This window comes from Salmo trutta, chromosome 9 (genome assembly GCF_901001165.1).
Source record: "Salmo trutta chromosome 9, fSalTru1.1, whole genome shotgun sequence".
NCBI lineage: Eukaryota > Metazoa > Chordata > Actinopteri > Salmoniformes > Salmonidae > Salmo > Salmo trutta.
Genome location: NC_042965.1, coordinates 40,236,971 through 40,256,561, shown reverse-complemented (window position 1 = coordinate 40,256,561; position 19,591 = coordinate 40,236,971). Strand labels below are relative to the sequence as shown.

Here is a 19,591-nt window from a genome sequence, read left to right as displayed (position 1 = left end):
AGAAAATAAATGAACAGCGGACAATCATTTTTACTTGGTCAAAAACCTCCACATCCTTCTCAGTCTGTGCCTGAAGATGTTCTGATCTGGTTCAAGAACTTCCACCTCATCAGGTGGGGTTTCAGTGATCTGAAAGTACGTTATACAAAATAGCAATAGACAAACAACATTAAGTCAATAACAAATTTGAAATACAGTGAGGGGAAAAAAGTATTTGATCTCCTGCTGATTTTGTACGTTTGCCCACTGACAAAAGAAATGATCAGTTTATAATTTTAATGGTAGGTGTATTTGAACAGTGAGAGACAGAATAACAACAAAAAAATCCAGAAAAACGCATGTCAAAAATGTTATGAATTGATTTGCATTTTATTGGGACAGGTAGTACGTCCGGTGAACAGGTCAGGGTTCCATAGCCGCAGGCAGAACAGTTCAAACTGGAACAGCAGCACGGCCAGGTGGACTGGGGACAGCAAGGAGTCATCAAGCCAGGTAGTCCTGAGGCATGGTCCTAGGGCTCAAGTCCTCCGAGAGAGAGAAAGAAAGAGAATTGGAGAGTATACTTAAATTCACACAGAACACCGGATAAGACAAGAGAAATACACCATATATAACAGACTGACCCTAGCCCCCCGACACAAACTAATGCAGCATACTGGAGGTTGAACACAACAAACACACCAAACCCTTCCCAGACACGGAGGTATTTAATTAGTGCATGCAACAGTATTGGAGTATTTGGCTATACCGACATCTATGGTTAGGATAATTGTGTCTATCAAACAGGTAGGCTTACCACTTATTTTTTGGAATAAGAAGAAATAAGCTCCAATTATATATGTAACTCTATGATTATGCCCATAACAAATGTTGGTGCACACATGCATATATAGGAGATCCCAGGCAGAAGGGAATTTGACTTTATCCCCTGCATCGGAGAGTTACAATGTTGCTATCACTATGCAGCCAGCTGCCTATAGTAGGAAACAGAGTTTCTTACTAATGATATGACACCTGTTATCACACATGGCACGACCCCACAACTGTTACAATAAAATAACACTTTTATATAACACATTTAACAAATATTTTAATATTCATGTAGAGCTGTTAAAAAAAAAAGAAAAAGTGGGAGATAATTGTAGCTTTAGAAACAAGTGCTTTCATAAATGCGTGGCGGGCCTCGTTTCACTGGAGCAGTGTAAAATAAGCTTTCTGTCAATCAATGACCCAGCCTTAACGAATTTAGTTTATTTACATATCGAATTTGATTGACCAACATCAGTTTCACCATTTATTTATTTTATCTCTGCCTAAAGTGGCCTCTTTCCTCTTCTTTGGCGCTGCATTGCAAGTCAGCGATGTTCTCTCGGTAGCTGTCCATGGTCCTGAAATCAAATCATCAGAGAGGCAGAGAGAGAGGGGAGAGAGAGAGGGGAGAGAGAGAGAGCGAGATTAGGATGTAGTCTATTTCAATAAAATACAAAGCAAACAGGTGATAGATAATTGAGTAATCTCACACATGAATGCGAGTGTACGATCAACGCTAACCTTCTATTCAGACAAGTTGCCTCGCCTGGCCTTCCAGGCAGCAAAAGCACTGCCTCTTGGAGGTTGATTTTGTAAGACAACTTGTGCTCAATTGATATGGTGGCGAGTCCTTTGAGTCTCTCTTGACTCATAGTAGAACGCAGGTAGTTTTTGATGAGTTTGAGCTTGGAGAATGTGCGCTCTCCACTTGCCACTGTCACCGGGAGTGGGAGAAGAACTCTCAGGGCAACAAAGCCTCCACCCGGCTCTCCCATCTCGTGGCGATGAGGGGTTTCACTGTGAATCTTTTACGTGCTCTTTCAGCACGTCCCAGCGGTGTGTAGATCCGGATAAAAATGTATAAATCTCTTGGATGGTGTTAAAAAATAACTCAGCCGCCTCCAAGCAACACGATGCTGCATCAGAGAGAACCAGGTTCAGCGAGTGCACGCTGCTTGGCACAAAAAAGGCACTCGGATTGATATCCTACACTCTCTTTTGAACGCCGCTGTGCCTCCCACACATTTTCGCCCCGTTGTCATACTCCTGCCCTCTCATGTCCATGATGGCGATGCCATGTTTCTGTAGTTTTGAGATGAGCAACTCGGTCATGCCCGCCCCCGTTGTGTCAAGCAGTTCACTCAACAACAGGAAGTGCTCTCTCGTGCGCACTGACCCATCATCCTTGGTTGAAACAAAACGCACCCCCGTGGTCATCTGCTCTGTTTTGATCTTGTCTGGTGTGCAGACCAAAATTATAGAAAAATATTTGGCTGCTTTTAGATCATTGCACACTGTCTGCTGGATCTCTTGTGCCAGCATGTCAATGATTTAATTCTGGATTCTTTTACCATGGTAGTGCACATGTGTTTCTTTGGCGTGCACTCTCCTTACATGCTCCTTCATGATTCCATCAAAGATACCCAGCATTTCCACAAACTTCAGAAAGTTCCCATTATTTGGCTCGTTCAGCCTGTCCGTGGTCCCACATAATGCAATGTTCTGGGTGGCCATTACGCGTATCAGGGCGGCCATTACGCGTATCAGGGCTATGAGCCTCTGCAGCACCTGCTGCCAGTGGAGAGTCTCTCCGTCAATCGCCCGTTGGGCTTGGGCATCGATAGTTTGCTTGGACACCAGCCTGATCTCCAGCTCCTTCCACCTCTGGAAACTATCTAGGTGGTCATGTGACATCTCATGTGAGCTGAGGAGAAAGCCCAGATTCTTCCAGTCCGTGGTTCCATCCCTGACCAGACAGATTTGCACTTGTGTGAAAAAAGTTTGCAGCAAAAACACTAGTAGTAGCTAGCTAACGTCAACAGGCTTGGTTTGGCTAGTGCTTTAATCCCTAATCGTGTTCGTCACACACACACACACACACACACACACACACACACACACACACACACACACAAACAAAAAACAATACAATCATTTAATTGGAAGATTCATTTTTATTAATGTTTCACAATTGGATGATCCCATATAAACACACACATCTGTGACACACACATTCTATATCACCTGTACTCCACACACAGAGACGTGTAGAAAGCTCTCCCTTGCCCTCCATTTGGTAAATCTGACCACAATTCCATCCTCCTGATTCCTGCTTACAAGCAAAAATTAAAGCAGGAAGCACCAGTGACTCGGTCTATAAAAAAGTGGTCAGATGAAGCAGATGCTAAACTACAGGACTGTTTTGCTATCACAGACTGGAACATGTTTCGGGATTCTTCCGATTGCATTGAGGAGTACACCACATCAGTCACTGGTGCATCTAGGACGTTGTCCCCACAGTGACTGTACGTACATACCCCAACCAGAAGCCATGGATTACAGGCAACATTCACACTGAGCTAATGGGTAGAGCTGCCGCTTTCAAGGTGCGAGACTCTAACCCGGAAGCTTATCAGAAATCCTGCTATGCCTTCCGACAAACCCTCAAACAGGCAAAGCGCCAATACAGGGCTAAGATTGAATCGTACTACACCGGCTCCGACGCTCATCTTATGTGGCAGGACTTGCAAACTATTACAGACTACAAAGGGAAGAACAGCCGCGAGCTGACCAGTGACACGAGCCTACCAGATGAGCTAAATCACTTCTATGCAAGCAACATGCGTGAGCGCATCAGCTGTTCCGGACAACTGTGTGATCACGCTCTCCGTAGCCGACGTGAGTAAGACCTTTAAACAGGTCAACATTCACAAGGCCGCGGGGCCAGACGGATTACCAGGACGTGTACTCCGGGTATGTGCTGACTAACTGGCAGGTGTCTTTACTGACATTTTCAACATGTCCCTGATTGAGTCTGTAATACCAACATGTTTCAAGCAGACCACCATAGTCCCTGTGCCCAAGAGCACTAAGGTAACCTGCCTAAATGATTACAGACCCGTAGCACTCACATCCACAGCCATGAAGTGCTTTGAAAGGCTGGTAATGGCTCACATCAGTACCATTATCCCAGAAACCCTAGATCCACTCCAATTTGCATACCATCCAAACAGATCCACAGATGATGCAATCTCTATTGCACTCCACACTGCCCTTTCCCACCTGGACAAAAGGAACACCTATGTGAGAATGCTATTCATTGATTACAGCTCAGCGTTCAACACCACAGTACCCTCAAAGCTCATCACTTAGCTAAGGACCCTGGGACTAAAGACCTCCCTCTGCAACTGGATCCTGGACTTCCTGACGGGCTGCCCCCAGGTGGTAAGGGTAGGTAGCAACACATCTGCCACGCTGATCCTCAACACTGGAGCCCCTCAGGGGTGCGTGCTTAGTCCCCTCCTGTACTCCCTGTTCACCCACGACTGCATGGCCAGGTATGACTCCAACACCATCACTAAGTTTGCAGACAACACAACAGTGGTAGGCCTGATCACCGACAACGACGAGACAGCCTATAGGGAGGAGGTCAGAGACCTGGCCGGGTGGTGCCAGTGACCTACCCATCCCCTTGAATTTGGTTAAAAGGACAGTGAATTTGTTCATACTTTGAGAACTTGCTACCAAGCTCCTGTGTGTATCAGACATACATTGGGTTTTCTCTTAGAGATTATTATGAATTGTGTTACCATGTTGTTTTAGCCTGTTGGTGATAGTCATATACTATGTTGTTCAGTAATGTATAATGCATTTCATGTACACTATAATTGTTTGAGTGTAAATTCTTTCATCCTATTAGTTAAATAGAGTAACTGCATTCCTAGTTTTACAGAGGAATTCTTTGATTGACTAAATGCTTATAATTTAGGTCTATTGGTAGTTGATATTTACACTATACTGTAGCATATTCTTGGGTACCACCTTGAAATCTCTGATCTGCTTGCCTCAATTAATTAACGCTAGAACATTGGTTGCCAGGATTAGCTATTTGTATCTAGTCTCTTAATAATTGCATAAAGGTGCAAGTTAGACATGTTCATTATAGTCATACCGAGTCGCTGATGCAATGATTAGCTATCTTGGTAGATCCTCCAGAGACACACAGAGCCTGTTACAGAAAAAGCAAACCACGGAACCACCACTGCAGTATAGGCCTATACTCAGAAAAAAGATGCTATCTACAACCTAAAATGATTCTTCCGCTGACCCCCCTCCCCCCCACCCCCACAACTGTAGCATCTCGTTTACATTTCTCACATTTTAGGCGTCCAGTTGAGGCCTTGGATTGATCATGTTGCAATGAGATGGGCACAGGGGTATGTATGTACAGTCCTTTTCAGTGTGGCGTAAAATGAGTTGAACAGGAGAAGAGGATGTGGTTGCTTGTGGAGGGACAGCAGTGTGGGTGGGGGGTAGAACAGCTCCAGGGAAGCTGATTGGTTGCTCTGACTCATCACCTCTTGACTAAAAGATAGATAGATTTAGAAATGAGTTCGACATTGACATAGTTCAACAGCTGAAAAGCCTTCATTAACATACTCCCAGAGATAGCAAGACATTCAATATTCACTGAATGAAGTGATCTACCCATCCCCATTTACAATTTCATTAATTCATCAATTAAATAAATGATAGTATAGCACATTCAATGACATCATTATTGTAGACTATAGACCACTCCTGTCTCTACCTTGTACAATACCGTAATCATTGAATGAAATATCGTACCCATCCACATTTACAATTTAATTTATCAATTAGATAAATAATACTAGCACATAGTTACATTGTTGTAGAATAGGCTACTCCTGTATCCATACTATATTAGGATAGTGTTATGATTGCATTGGTCTTGTCAGGCATGAATTTAGGTCTTCGATCAAGGTCGTATGTTGTACCACATTTCCCTTCAGTAAAAAGTACTTATGCATCCCCCATTCAATTCAGTTCGAGTGTAAATGTGTAGGCCTAGTGACAGTGGAAAAATAAACCCATAGCTCCAGCACACAATGTCAAATATGTATATATCCTATAGTACAATGGCATGTAGGAGTAGTGTATTACAATGTCAAATATGTATATATCCTATAGTACAATGGCATGTAGGAGTAGTGTATTACAATGTCAAATATGTATATATCCTATAGTACAATGGCATGTAGGAGTAATGTATTACAATGTCAAATATGTATATATCCTATAGTACAATGGCATGTAGGAGTAGTGTATTACAATGTCAAATATGTATATATCCTATAGCATCACATGTGCATCTTTTCATTTACAATTTAATCCATGAAATAAATAATACTAACATAAAATTACATTATTATTATTATTATTATTATTATTATTATTATTATTATTATTATTATTATTATTATATTACACTATCCTACTCCCCTATCGACACAGTAAATAATATTGCCTACGTGCTTTCGACAATACGTTATCAACTCGTTATCAACAAAAAGGATTTGCCTTTTCAACACAGTAGGCCTAAATATTTCCTAACGATATCACAATTTAAATATAGCCTACCTACTCCTCAATCAGATCAAGGACATCTTGGTAATTATTTTCATCGACTCAAAGGAAACTATCTGGGGCATTAACTCTCAAAAATCACGTCTACTGCTTGTAAAAAACAACAAGAAATGAACGTCTGTGTCACCGCTGAGCCCATCTCTCACTTGTATGAACGGTCACTGCTATCCGGATTCCTTGGGACGTCCCTACCCTGAACCCTAAATTATAACCCTTAACACTAAACTTAACCATTTGACATGTATACTTGATAGAGGTAGGGACATCCCAAGGGTCCCGAATAGCACAGACCCGCCGGGAAGGCATACGACTGAACGCCACGGACACAACTCTTACTGGTTGTCTGATGTAGGCTACTGGGAACTGGTAAGAACAGTCTGTGATTGGCTAACAACATTTAGATCTGTATATAGTGAGATAAGATAACATACCATGAGGTGTTGAGGGAAAGACAGATTACCTATAGATTGGTCATCTTTCCTAGGCCATTAGCGATAACAGGAAATAAGGCGTTGCTATGACGACATGTTAGTTACACGCAGGCGTCACGCAGACGTTAGTATCATGTCATGTCAGTCAGACGTTCCATGGTAGGCGACAGCCACACGGTGGTACGGTTGCCTAGGCGTAATTCTGGCACTTATCACCCCTCATATGGTTGAGACAGAGCGCTTTTGCTGCTGCAGGCAGCTCAGCTGAGTCATGTCAGTGAGAGAGCAGCACGCGCTCACATTATGAAGTCCTGTGAGGTTCAACAACGAACAGCAGCACTAGCTAACGTACGCTCACCCCATTCCGTACAAATGTGCGCAAACCGCGACATTCAAACGAGGCTGCAAAGAAAACTAATGGAACTGTAGCAACTGTGTTGACATCAAAATCTGGGGTGTGAACTACGTTTCTATTCAAGCGTTGATTGACATGGTAATGGCTCTATAGTATTGGAGAAAAGTAGAAAAAAGGACCCCTCCGACGCTGTACGTTACATTGTGACGTGTCATGGCGTAACGTACAGCATAAAGCTACTAATTCTGTCTTACAGCCTCTCTCCACCAGGTGTAGCACTTCTCTCACCGTTTAAAAACAAGAAAGTGACAGGGACCGGGTAAGGGGGGATACCGAGTCCTTTTTTGCATCATCACTGCAAGCTATCATGACTCTCAAAAGCCGCTGTTTACTTCTGAAGATCACTTTAGCGCCGCCCTAACAACCAGATTCAAATTCGACACAAATCTTCAAATAGGTACACATTATATACTCTTTATTGTGTTTTATTTACAATTTAGAGGCGATAAGGTGATAAGTTGGACAGATCGAGTGAAAAAAGCCGTTTCCCCACACGACATCTCTCCTTCTCACTACCACGCAATAGGTTTAGCTTCCCCACCCGCCATTTTTAAAAAGACCCGACGGAGCTCATTGCCTTCTTGAATCATGCAGAGGTGGGCATCATGAAGGTCTCGTCATTGATTTTGTTGGAAAGGGGAGAAATTGTGCTTTACATTGGTATTGATATTACAGATGATCTGGAAGTATTACGTTTTTTTGGGGCGCTGAAATAAGGTTAATTGTACAGACCAGCGAGATGAGTGAATGAGTTACGTTAGCTACATACTTCCCTCTCAAAATGATTCTTTGCTTCATTCTTTGTATCCTGACCGCCCCCAGTCTTAACAATTAGTACAGGCAACACAACAAGGCAGAGAAATTGAGTAATAATTATCCAACAGCTTCAGAGAGAGGATCGAACAATGTGCTTTCTCTCTGGGTATGTAGCTAGCTAACATTGGCCAGAAAGTTGAAGTCAGAGGAGAGAGAGAGCAACGTGCAGAGGTGAGGACAGATCAATGAACCCGATTTGACATGCTAGTTTACTGACCATCAGGCTGTTAAACAGTCATCACTAACACAGAGAGGCTGCTGCCAACATACAGACTTGATATCAAAGGCCACTTTAATACATGGATCACTAGTCACTTTAAATAATGCCACTTTAATCATGTTTACATATATTGCATTACTCATCTCATATGTATATACTGTATTTTATACCATATATTGCATCTTGCTTATGCCGCTCTGTCATCGCTCATCCATATATTTACATGTATATATTCATATCCCATTCCTTTACTTAGATTTGTGTGTATAAGGTAGTTGTTGTGAATTTGTTAGATTACTTGTTAGATATTACTGCACTGTTGAAACTAGAAGCACAAGCATTTCGCTACACTCGCAATAACATCTGCTAACCATGTGTATGTGACCAATAAAATGTGATTTTATTTAGACACGATTCTACTGTCAGAATGCCAGGTAAATTGAGAAAATATTACAAAGACTGGTAAAGAGAACGGGATATAAAAGGAAGGGATTAAGAGCATCCCAGGAGATAGAAAAACTTGCTGTAAAGTATTACAAATCAGAAATGCGAGCCCACCACGCCAATCTTATTTCTCATGCACAAACTCCAGCATTGCAACTGTAGATCGCCTGGGATGTGTTGTTGAAGACATTGCTAAGAAAGGAATCAATATCCACAGAACAAAATGCACAGGGCTCGTGAAGGGCCTGCAGTGCATGAATAACTAACGAAAGGACACTGGGAATGATGTCACAGCCAAGAAGGAGCTGTGTGTGGTGATAAGATACCACAGTAAGAAAAACTCTCAAATCACACCAAAAACACAAGAAAAACACTCTCTCAAATCACACCAAAAACACAAGAAAAACACTCTCTCAAATCACACCAAAAACACAAGAAAAAAACTCTCTCAAATCACACCAAAAACACAAGAAAAACACTCTCTCAAATCACACCAAAAACACAAGAAAAACACTCTCTCAAATCACACCAAAAACACAAGAAAAACACTCTCTCAAATCACACCAAAAACACAAGAAAAACACTCTCTCAAATCACACCAAAAACACAAGAAAAACTCTCTCAAATCACACCAAAAACACAAGAAAAACACTCTCTCAAATCACACCAAAAACACAAGAAAAAAAGCAGGGTGAGCAACTTTTTATTTTTATTTTTTACAAGCGTTATTTTTGAGTCTTACACACAGACACTTCCTGGAGTCGTCTGCAAAGTCTCATTCCTTCTGTTTCTCTAACACATCCCTCATTAGATCTCTGTCTGTTGCTTTAACGCTGTCTCTGTTCTGTGGTGATGGGGAATGGCAGCAGCACCAACTTGTATGGGGATCACCAGCATGTATCCCTCACTGGCTGGAACCCTGTTGCTGACTGTCCCCTGAAGTCCAAAAAATGGCTTCAACCTGGTAGTGGGGCTTTTGGAGGTGAGCAGAACACACACACACACTTCCTTCAATCATCTGTTAACTCTCATTCCTCCTGTCTATCTAACTCATCCCTCAGTATATCTCTGTCTGTTCCTCTACTCTCTGTAGAGCTACATATGGGGAATGGCAGCAGCAGCACCAACTTGTATCGGGATCACGGTAGGCTGTCATTGTAAATAAGAATTTGTTCTTAACTGACTTGCCTAGTTAAATAAAGGTTAAATAAAAAGCCAGGTAGTGCAAGCAAACATTGTTACATTTTTGTATAGTTCGTTCTATTGGCATGCTAAGTTCATAATAAGTTAAGAATTTTAGCTAACATTACTATTTATATCTTTCTGTCACACAAACAAATAATAATTTCTCTGTGTTCAGTGTTGCAGTGGTCAAGATAAAAATTGTAGCCCAATGGTCCACTCAAAACCCACCGACAAGGCCTGAAAACTAACCCAAAATGTTTTTACAGCATCAAGAGAGGAGTTCGCCCAGCCACGCTGTTGCATATGTTATGAGCTGTCATAAACTGTCAGGTTTCTAGGAATTAATATTTAAATGTTTCTCTGATATATGTATATGACACTGTTATAGATCCGCCTGCCCTTACAGCCCTTTCTGGAGTACTGCCCATAGGTACCCCCCTGTCAAGAATTCAGTTGGACACTGTTGCTTATACAACTCTTTTAGCTAGACGGCTAATACTCCAGAACTGGAAGATGGCAGCTCCCCCATCATATAAATATTGGGTGAGAAATGTGTTGTGCTCTCTGAAACTAGAAAAAATGCAATTCAATACACGTGGGAACCCCAAACTGTTTTATGAGGCTTGGACTCCATTCCGGTCTTACTTTAAAACAGTCCATCCTCTGATGGAATTCATATTAAAACAATAATAAGTCTGTATTTGACCCCCCTGTGACTGAAGGGCTGGATGAGCAGTGTTTTTATTTTTATTTTGTGGGGGGGGGGGGCATTATGGTTGATGATGTGCTTATTGATTGTGACCTGCGGATTCCTTGTTCATCTTGCCCGGCCAGAGACTAAAATGTGAGCTTGTTTTGCCCTGTTTTTTTTTTTGTTCACGCTTACATAAAATTATTATTATAAAACCATTTTTTTAAAGCATTGTAAACTTTCTTTTTGGTCCAGTGGATGGTTGGTCTGTGGCCATGACTGTCTGTGAGTGGTTGCACTTCTCCACCCCTATCCCTTGTCTGTTTACAGGAACAATGGTGAGGTGTCTGCTCTGACCCTGTACTACAGATTGCCCTTTAACCTCTGTAGCCTTCTGCCCGGTGTGTTTAACTTGTCTAAAGTACGGTATCTTTAAAGCTATTTTTATTTGTATTTTTTTCTAGTTGAGTATAATATTTATATTGTTTTGTGTTGTCTTGTGTAAAACTGAATAAAGAGTAAAAAAGAAAAGAACACATTTATCCAACAGGTGTCTCCATAATGACAATATAAATACTTATTGCCAAATTGTTTCTCTGCATTTCCCCCTTTGTTATTGGTTCATCACGCCACATGATTTAATCTGAACTATATAAGTGATCGATAGTGAATGGTTAAGACGTCTGTTTTTTTCCTTCAAATTTTTTGTGTGAAATGGTGTTAACACAATGTTAATCATTGTGAAATAGTTTTAACACAATGTTAATCATTGGGAAATAGTGTTAATACAAGTCACATTGCTATACACTAATCATATTCCTTTAAACTTGAGTATAAAAATCTCTAAACCCCAACAGTTTGCTTTTTGGAAGAAAGAAAATTCAGAATAAATGTCAATGTGTAGAGATTAATATACTCACCAAAACAGTAGTGCTGGTTTGGTAGTAGCCCTCCATCTAGAGGATTTTTATTTAACTAGGCAAGTCAGTAAAGAACAAATTCTTATTTACAATGACGGCCTACCCCGGCCAAACCCTAACCCGGACGGCGCTGGGCCAATTGTGCGCCGCCCTATGGGACTTCCAATCAGCCTGGAATCGAACCAGGGTCTGTAGTAACGCCTCTAGCACAGATGCAGTGCCTTAGACCGCCACGCCACTCGTTAGCTGGCTAATGTTACTGCTGGCTTGCTAGCAAGCTGGCTAACTGACTAGCTAGCAGGCTGACTCACTAGCTAGCCCCATCTTCCTACTGACTATAGTCATGCTAGCTAGTGGAAGTAAGTTAGTCCCTCATGCTAGCTAGTAGTAAATAGCTTGTGGAAGTAAGCTAACGTTAATCCCTCAACCTGCTACAAAATGAGAATCAGAATGCTTGGACCTCAGCCGAGACCCTCTCCTTATCCATCCTTCAATTAAAGCCCCTTTTTACACTTCCTGTTGGCATGATGTTCTCAAAGTGTCTCTTTCTCATGTTGTGTGGTATTACCAATACATGACCCCTAGACACTTTCACATACAGTAGTTTGCCTCTGAATTGGTGTCCACATCAGGTCATTGCCTTGTTACCTGTGTGTTAGAATACTGAATCCCTTTCACATCATTTGAATGACCCCCTCCACTGCCACATGCTATCTCTCGCTCCAGGATACATCAGAGGAAGATGCTTTGCTGTTGGCACCAATCTCACGTTGCCAGGCAACATCAACTTTATCCCCTTCATCCTAAACTTTCCTATCTCTTGTTCAACTGCTCTATGATAAAATCAGTTTAATTAAATGTTTACATTCGCTTCAAGTGTGCTTTATTTTTTACGGAAAGTTGACACTTGTATGGAATTCGACATTTCAAAAGGGTAACTTGAAGCATAAAGCCCATGTTCCAGTTGGTTTTGGCACAGTAAAACAAAGTAAAGCACACCAATCCCTGTCCTAATTTCAACAATGTGTACCAATGTAGTAAATCTGGTATTTTTTTTTGTAGTAAATTTGTGCCTCTGGTCTGGAAAGTCATATTTTTAGACCCATTTTCAACTTCGGTATCCAAAATGTTCTGACTGCTCCCATAGGATGTAGTAATTACTAAAAGTGTACAGCACTAAACTTAGGGCATAAAAGCTCTTGTATGGTGTTTGTCATTAGAGTTTTGGTGGGAACTATACTGGCCCAAAGGTTCCATGGTCACAGTAAAGCTACACTGAACAAAAATATAAATGCAACATGGTACAATTTCAACGGTTTTACTGTGTAACAGTTCGCATAAAGAAATCAGTCAATTGAAATAAATTCATTGGGCCCTAATCGATGGATTTCTCATGACTGGGAATATCAATATGCATCTGTTGGTCACAGATACCTTAAAAAAAAAGGTGAGGGGCATGGATCAGAAAACCAGTCAGTATCTGGTGGGATCACCATTTGCCTCATGCAGCGCGACACATCTCCTTCACATAGAGTTGATCAGGCTGTTGATTGTGACCTGTGGAATGTTGGCCCACTCCTCTTCAATGGCTGTGCGAAGTTGTCGGATATTGGTGGGAACTGGAACACGCTGTCGTACATGTAGATCCAGAGCATCCCAAACATGCTCAATGGGTGACATGTCTGGTGAGTATGCAGGTCATGGGAGAACTGGCACATTTTCAGCTTCCAGGAATTGTGTACAGATCCTTGCGACATGGGGCCGTGCATTATCATGCTGAAACATGAGGTGATGGCGGCAGATGAATGCCACGACAATGGGCCTTTATTTTATTTGGACTGATGTCCAACTGAGCATTCTACTCAATGCATCGTCAATGAACGCTGATTAAGATTTCATCATAAGTGCATTACAGTGGCTTGGAAATACAATGCCATTCAAGAAGAAAATAATTTGTATGAAAACCTTTTGATGTCGCCAGATTGACATTAGATGCAATATAACGTTAGCTAAGATTGAGGGGAGGACACCGGATTTTAGCTACAGTAGCTACCATTAGCATTGGTAGCTATTTTTGACGAACATTTCTAACAAATGACAACATTGCCATCTGTCTAAAGTACATTTGACAATGTGATAATGCTGGCAAAGTAGTTTCCTACTAAACAATTGACTACTTTAGCGATGTCATCGTATTTCCAGTCACTATAGTGTAATTTAGACAAAACAGTTTATTAAACCCCTCAGCTCTGATTCGCTCACAAAACAGTTATTCAAGAAGATCTACATGCATATTACCATGAAACTGATTGACCTCAATCGATTGCCATGCAGACGCAGTTAATACATTTCTCTGATAAAACGTGAAGAATTATCATTCACGATTGACAGTGATGATGCCATAGGCATACCTAATTTCAAAATAGCCTAACTTGGTGTTTGAGAGTATAAAAAAAACTAAAAAAAACATGTGTTTTCTTGAGACACTATGGGTGCGTTGGTAAATTCACTCTGGCTATCTACTCCGATTTCAGAGCACTCGTCTGAGTGTGCCAGTGTGCAGAATAACTGATGAATTTACGAACGCTCAACACCCGTTGAATATGGCCGGTGTCAGTAGACGTCGGCGAAAATGCTCCACGGTTCTGACTAGAGGGAGTACAGCTGATCGGAAGTTACTTTTTCGTAACAGGTTAGGAGAATTTACACAGCAGGTTAGGATAATTAACGTGGCAGGTTAAGAGACTTAGGTTAAGGTTAGGAAAGGTTAGGGTTAGCTAAAATGCTCTCCTAACCTGCTACTAAAAGTAGTACTTGCACTCTAGTCACAACTAAGCTTCACAGGGTCCGGACGTCATTTAGACATTAATTGTAGCCATTGGCGCTCTGTAGAGTTGCTATTGGGCGCATTTGAGTGGTAAGTAGCACACTTCCAGAGACAACTTCTTCTGTTTCTAGGAAACACAACAATGGCAGACATTCACCTTCGGTTATTCTCTTCTCCTTCTCGGTCTTGTCTCGGTATTGGATACATTTGTGCCCATCGGACATTGATGACTGATAATTTCTTCCTGAGACCAACAGAGTAAATAACTCATAATTATCAGCTTCCATTCAGTCAGCGCGTAAAACCGCTTCGCCAGGCCAAATACAGTATATACACTACTTAATTATAACATTAATGCTGTACCTGCAGTCATGGCGGACTGAACACAGCGGTGCCTCAAGATAAAAAGGTAATATTCAATATCTGTAAGTTTGACTAAATATCAGCACTTCACTCCACATACTGTTCTCATGGGCAATAACCTTCAATCTGGAAAACAACACAACACAAATTATAAGGCTAGAGAAATGTATCGACCAATATTACTAACACAGTCAACACTAAAACATGTCAGAGAGTAAGCATGGAGAACCAAACCCCAAAAGAAAACAAGACTCCTCGACAGACAATTTAGGCTTTACTCCAACGGGGAATGGTAAGTGTAGAAACCGACTTGTTAAAGTTGATAGATGATAAACTTGGCATACTTAAACTAGTCAGTAAAGATATAAAAGAGTTGGAAGGCGAGCCTCGAGATGAGTGACCACAAAGCTGCAACAAAGGAGAAAGTGTCATGGAAATATTCAGTCAATCATACTTCTCAAATACCGGAGCCTGTGAGTTCAAATAGACTTTTATTATAATATAACAAAAGCCGAGCTGGTTCATGAAAAACAACTAACTTTCCAATCTTGGCACAGACTACTTATACATTTTTCCTCCTTATGTCACACCCCTAGTAACTCCTCTTAATGACTCATCCCCTCTGGCATTTAGCCACCGTTTTCTTATAGCCTTGCACTAATTTTAGTTTGGTTTCACATTAGGGCATGGAACTGCAGAGCCACACCAATAGTTCAAAAATACAGACATGTACTCACCTTAAGATAGGTTCATGCATGTAGGACCATAGCAACAGTCCTTGGCACTTTACAGAAATAACCATACATGTCATCCTGCTAACTCCTCTGAAAGGGACATCCATGTTCTGGAAAAGACCCAAGAGGTGTAACCATAGCAACAGCACATATTAGGCCATAACACAGTTACAGGAATAACCAGTCGTGTACACTCCCCAGACAGGTGCATGTCTAATGGTGTCTAATGACCCAGAGCACAGAGTGCACCCATCCCACTAGCTCTTCTGCAATTAATAATTAACACAAATAGTCTGGAAAATTCTCAATTAAAGAAACAAACAAGCTAAAAGGTACAGTCAACACTATTGAAACGAAAGTTAAAGAACTTAAAAAGGAGAATATGTTTCTGAGAGAAGCCTTACTTGAAATACAGACTAGATCTATGAGAGAAAATCTGTTACTTACTGGTATCAAAGTAAATGAGGGTGAAGATCCTGAAAGTGTGGATCCCAGGCGATACTGTCGACAAAATCTAACTCGAACAACGTTTCAGACAGAGATATGAGCGCCCAATCGTTACCAAATTTGCATTCTTTAAAGATAATGGTTAAAAGCCTGGACAGAAGACTCGCTGGCACGACAATAGGCATGAATGATCAGTTTCCTAAGGAAATTGCAGAACGGTGCAAATTTCTGTACCCACTCTTCATGGTCAATAGATTAAAAGGGAAACGTGTAGCTCTCGTAGTCGATAAACTGTATATTGATAACCAACTGTTCTGAGACACCAAGACTACTCCATGGCCTTTCGAAATAATACAAAGTTCCCATAGAGGAGTCAATTGTAATAAAAACATTTTTTTTAAACAGAAAAACAATAAAATACAAGAACTGATAAAGAAATAAACTACAAATATACTTTATCATTCAAGATAGGGAATGTTGTAAAATAATTAGTATTGAACTATCTATTTATAGTATTTATAAAAGAGATAAAAGACAGAATTAGAAGAAAGGATACTTACTGAAATACTACATCTTAATATAAGGAACTGGAACACAAGACTCAAAAAGCCTGAAATGAGGTAGGAATCCACATGGTAGGGATATAAACACAGCAAACGGAGGACATAGAAGGCACAGTATGTGGGTATGTGCTGGTGGTATTGTGAAGGAAGGTGGAGTGTCTGTGTTTTTTGGTGTTTGGAAAAGTGTGGAGTTAAGTGAGTGAAAAAGGAAAATGGTTGCAAAATGCCAGAGCCCATGTGTGTCTGCGAGCAGGAGTTGTGACAGAGAGAGATTTCAATATTGTGCAGGTATGGGATATACATTTTAAAATAGGACAATAAATAAACGATATATATATAATCTATCAAGATGGAACAGTCCCCAACCCTATACCCTAGACTCCCACCAGAGAGACCCATACACTAAGGAGAAGTCCTTGTCTGTTTTTATAGGCCTACTGTAAGTAGTCTACAAGGTTCTGAGCCTGCCTGGCAGGGTTGGTCCTACAAAGCCAAAGCCCCCCGGATGGGTGAGCATAATACACCAGGAATTCCAGTGGGGTGCCCCCACCCAGGTAGTGGCAGTGCTGGCAACAACCCATTGAAATGTTGGTGGAAACGGTTTTATCCGCAAATATTGATATAATAACCATCATATCGAAGTAAACTTGAAGTCATGCGATGACATGTTGTGTGGTCCTCCCACTACGACTCGGGAAACCAGGCAGTTTAAATTAGGCTACAGATGAAATAAATGGTGAACTTCCCAGGCTGGTGAAAGTGCAAGGTTATAGGCTTGATGCTCCTTTCCAATAAATGTTTTGTAAAAATACAAAAGGTACTTTTATGTGCTCTACCTCTGCAACAAGTCAATTTGATGGAAACATCTCTGGTGGGAAAATGGCATATTGTTTCTATGCAGATTTTTTTGAATATTCACATGAAAATCTGAATGACAGAATTAGCTTAAAGCTAGAGCAGAGTTATTAAGGACTTGGATGGGAAGTATGGGTATTTTAGGACTTGGATGGGAACCTAGCTGCTGATCCAAGACATTTAAAATGCAATAACGTAGCCCAAATCAAGTCTAGACCTATTATTTTGCCCAGTCGCCTATAGGCAACTCCAAAAAACCTCCAAGGTTGTGAAATATGAACACAAAATATTATTTTGAAAATAGGATTGTTATTATTATCTATCAGTATCACGATGAAGATACTCTCAATTTAAGAACCTACCCCCTGCTCCCTAACAAAGCAGAGGTTAGGAAAGAGATGAAGAACCTATCCATTTTTTTTTTTTACATTTTAGTCATTTAGCAGACGCTCTTATCCAGAGCGACTTACAGTAGTGAATGCATACATTTCATACAATTTCATACATTTAAAAAAAAAAAAATTCTGTGCTGGCCCCCCGTGGGAATCGAACCCACAACCCTGGCGTTGCAAACACCATGCTCTACCAACTGAGCTACAGGGACCTACCCGCTGCTCCCTAACAAAGCAGAGGTTAGGAAAGAGATGAAGAACCTACCCGCTGCTCCCTAACAAAGCAGAGGTTAGGAACGAGATGGAGAACCTACCCGCTGCTCCCTAACAAAGCAGAGGTTAGGAACGAGATGGAGAACCTACCCGCTGCTCCCTAACAAAGCAGAGGTTAGGAACGAGATGGAGAACCTACCCGCTGCTCCCTAACAAAGCAGAGGTTAGGAACGAGATGGAGAACCTACCCGCTGCTCCCTAACAAAGCAGAGGTTAGGAACGAGATGAGGGCTGTTTCAAAATATCACTTTTTTATATGACAGTGTTAAGTTCCCATGTGTAGTAAAATATGATGTATTTTTTTCTCTTTTATTCCGTTATATTCTTAATATAAAATATGCATTGACTGTGATCAGGGTAGGTGTATTTTATCTGTTTTAATTAACAAAATAGTGAACTATTTGATGTCATTCATTTGACATTCTATTGTTTTATAAATATATTTTATTTATCTTATGTTTTTTAGGACATGCCTAAACAAATGAATAATGGATGTATTTTTGATGGTGTATATTCAATGGATTTATTAAAATAGACCAAACCCACATCTGCACATCACTACGACCAGTCCTCATCGGCATGCGCAAGGAAGGTACAAAAGGCTATACAGGCAAGAATGTGGGAAAAATGGTCCTGTTTCTAAATGGGTCATATAAACATTGCACATATCATTTTATGTGTGGTAAAATACCGTAAATCCTGTGTGAAAGCAGTATTATTGTACAATGATGTTAGTGTATTCTCTGCCGCCCTCCAACCTCTCTCTCTCTCTCTCACTGGCTGGTTTGTTATGTGATAGGGAGTGTCTGTGTACATGTCAAGACCTGAGGAAGAGAGAACATTCTAGAAGGGCATTCTAATGTTCTTTGAATCTGTCCTGGAATTCCATGCGTTTCTTTACAGAGAAATGTTAAGTCAAAGACATTTGAATGCATGCGAAACCTAGCTAACAGTCTTTAAAAAAGACATTTAAACGGATGTTTATCGTTTATGGTACAAAGCATGGTTAACAATGTGTTGCTAACTGGCTGTGTCCATCAAAACACATCTACGCACTGGCCAGAATAATCTCAAGAATGAATTTACGTTTTTATAGCTGTGGACTAATTTGATCCAGACTATCATTGTGTACTCTCGGGTAAAATTTCCAAGTTTGTATTAATTTTCAATTAATAGGACTAAGATCGGGGCGCGTATGAAAGAAAATTTCACCCAGTCAGTCAGTCAGTCAGTAAACAAAGCTTGCTTGTCCTTCAGTCAGTCAGTCAGTCAGTCAGTAAACAAACATTGTTTGTCCTTCTTGAAGGGCCCAGGGTACACCACATGGGGAAATAACATTAAGTATAGTATAACTATAGTTTATGGGGAAGGGCCCAGGGTACACCACATGGGGGGATAACATTAAGTATAGTATAACTATAGTTTATGGGGAAGGGCCCAGGGTACACCACATGGGGGGATAACATTAAGTATAGTATAACTATAGTTTATGGGGAAGGGCCCAGGGTACACCACATGGGGGGATAACATTAAGTATA

The 19,591-nt window shown here is 40.9% G+C and overlaps 1 non-coding gene across 1 annotated transcript; it reads right to left on the bottom strand.

Annotated features, from left to right (window-relative positions):
- Positions 1-17,919: 17,919 nt before the first annotated feature.
- trnaa-ugc (transfer RNA alanine (anticodon UGC)) lies at positions 17,920-17,992 on the bottom strand. Its single transcript has one exon. It is a non-coding gene; the product is annotated as a tRNA-Ala (tRNA).
- Positions 17,993-19,591: the final 1,599 nt, after the last annotated feature.